Source organism: Solanum verrucosum, unplaced genomic scaffold (genome assembly GCF_900185275.1).
Source record: "Solanum verrucosum unplaced genomic scaffold, falcon-dt-bn FXZP01000188.1, whole genome shotgun sequence".
NCBI classification, from domain to species: domain Eukaryota; kingdom Viridiplantae; phylum Streptophyta; class Magnoliopsida; order Solanales; family Solanaceae; genus Solanum; species Solanum verrucosum.
The window spans coordinates 2828605-2831853 of record NW_026020409.1 but is presented as its reverse complement, the minus strand read 5'-3'; positions in this window follow the sequence as shown (position 1 = coordinate 2831853).

The following is a 3249-nucleotide window of genomic DNA, read 5'->3' as shown; positions in this document are numbered from 1 at the left end:
TCTAGTTCTTCTAAGTCAAATATTTTTTCCCATATCATTCTTCTTAATTCAATTATTTTTAAATTTTTTAGAATATATAAAATCAGTGTTTCATAAGCTAATATCATTTCATCATGTAGATAAGTAGTCACATTAATGATCTGTTGTTTAATCAATAATTCCCTTATATCATATGCATAATAAATATTATTCATACTAGATTACTATAAACTAGATTATTTTCAACCATGCCCTCCTGTCACTATTAACATCGTACTTTCAAAGGTACTCCTTCCTAACAACGCCTCAACTCTGTTTACTCTTCTCACGGCTTCCTTGTCTATGGTTTCAACTTTATGATGGCATAGTCTGGAGGTTTTTCCTTTTTTCCTCATGTTAACAAACTAGAAAACATGCTTCAAATAATTCTAGTATATAATAACTAGTATGAACTTATTTAATCATGCTATGATATTCAGGAATTAATAGATTTAGCTATCCATAATCATAGATAGATATACCTATTTTTTCTATGAGATCTAGTATATTTTGCTCCATAGCTTAGATTAAAACTTGATATTTATTTATTTGAGAGTATTACAAAGAGGCTTGCTTTCCGTCGAGAAAGTCTTGCCTTAGATGTTCCTAATGGCTCTCTATTTATACAAGTAGAGATGCTACATCCGTCTTGCTTTATTTCTATCACTATCACTAATACTATTACTAATACTATTTTACTTTACACTTGTCTACTAATTTACATACCTTACTTTTTCTATCACTATCAGTAACACTATTACTAATACTATTTTACTTTATACTTGTCCACTAATTTACATACCTTACTTTACACTTGTCTAATGCATAATAATGCACGCTACTTTACTGCATACTACAATAATGCACACTTTATGTTGTCTTCTGCTGCACAGTTTATCTTGTCTCCTGCTTTCTTATCTTGTTGTTTGTCGTTTTTGCTTTTTATCTTGTCGTCTTTATTCTAGCTAGACAACTGGAATTACATTAGCTTCTCCATAGCACTTCGAGCAATGATGATCTGGGTACTTGTGTCCAATAGTTTTGCAATAGTTTGTCATTATCTTTGGTGAAATAAAATTCCTTCGTATTGCCCTTGTAGTTGGTTGTTGTTCTGGTTTTAATAAGCTTAATATCCATTGTCGTATTTCTTCCATAACTGCTTCTCTAATTTCTCAAGAATTTGAATATTATCATAGTTTTTTCTCTTGCATAGTAGCTCCATACTGAATTTCCATTTAAATAATTGGTTGTTAACTCGTTCAAAATAGTAGCTATTCCAATAATCCTTTTTCTTGCATAAAATTCTGGTATCTCTATCTTTTGTATTTCGTCTTGTTGTTCTATTTTTTCTGGTATTATCATTTCTCTGGTTAATTTGATTTTTATGACTTGGATGATAAGTTTAATTTCATTATACAATATTTCCGTTGGTGCTGAATAGAACTTTATATAAAAAAGTGTTCCTTTAGTTATCCTTTTGTAATGCATAAATGCTTTATGTAACTCTAGTATTGTGGATATTTCATCTCCTGTGTGGGTATATACGGTACTTAATAATCCATAGTTGTAGGAAGTTCCTACTAGATTGGTCCTACTTCCTGGTTGTGCAATCAACTTGTTATATCCTTGTAGATATTGTGTAATGTAATCTTCATAGGGTTTTTTGTATTTTTGGACTTTGGATTTGGTTTAGAAAGGTCTGTATTTTGTAGATGTTCTCTATATAAGCTCTGGTTATATGGTTATAACTCTTTTTATTTTTGTCCTAGGCTTTCTTTATATGTGTTTAGCTGAGGTGGTATGAATAATGGATCTTTTTCGTTCTTTCGCATAAATGGTTTTTCGAACATTTTGTTCATATTAGTATTAACATATCTGGTTTTATTTTCTTCTTTTGTTGTAGATGTGCTTCCTGTAGCTGCATGTGACAAATCATTATGGGTTTTAAGGTGTTTCCCAACGTCACCTTGTAGCTCTGGAATTTTTAAGTTTTCTGATCGACTTAACTCCACATTTTTGTAGTCATGCTGCTGACTTTTTATTTGTTGTAGCTCTTTGTCAATATTTTCTACTTTTGTGCAAAGTAGAGTCATAGCTTTAAATTCCAATTCTAGCTAGGGTTTCTTCCTACATTGTGGATAGTGTTGAAGTATGATTCCAATTGAGTGGATAATACTTAATTATGATTAATTTAGCATTAAATTATGATATTACAATGAATTTATGTGATTTCCATGGTTAACCCTAGTCGAATTGATATTATGTGGGTTTATGCCATGAGAGGTGAAATTGAGGATTCATAAGGGACCTTCTAAAATTAATGTCATGTGTAGTAATTGTTCAAGATTAGGAACATATACACATGGATTGAACTAGAATAATGTTAATATGATTGATCTTGACTAGTAAAGCTTGAAGTTGAACCTTTATTGTGAATTATGACTAGAATCACCTAATAATGAAGAATGTGATTAGAAGGCCTTCAAATCTAGGTTTGAATGATGATTTTAAGAAGTAAAGCTTTGAGTCTAAGGCTTGTAGTCATAATATTGATCGTTAGGGTTTTGCGAGTAAAACCAATATGAACAACTAGGTATTTTAAGGCTTTGAGAGTAAAGTCTATATTAGAATAGAAGCTCGATGGGTAGAATTATGGTGGAAGACCTTTACCTCCTTAATCTACCACATGAATGCTTGAGTGTATGAAGTGATAGAATAACTTGTGTCATGATGATATCCATGTCTAATGTAGAATTCTAAATATGATATTATGCTTGAATATGATATGACATGAAAGGTTTTCTCACATAGAATGATTCTAGGTTTAAAGTCTATTCTCACCTAATATGAATATAAGTCCTCGGACTATGAAATGTGATGAGGCTTATGGTGATTCCCCTAAAAGACCTTTACATGATAGGAATATGAGGTGAGTTCACTTTCTCCTAATTAGTTAAACATGAGGTGATTACCCATGCCATGATATGGGGAGTGTAAGGTGATTACCCTTTATGTATGTATGACTCCCAAGGCAAGTGGTGATTACCCATTAGCTTTTATGTTGATCATGGAGGCGATTACCTATGATCATTATGTGATGATGTAGAGGCGAATACCTATATTCCATAAATAATGAACATGGAGGTGAATGCATATGATTAATTAGTATGTATGACTAGACGTGATTACCCTTGTCTTTATGATTCCATGATATGTATGGCTTGAGGTGAG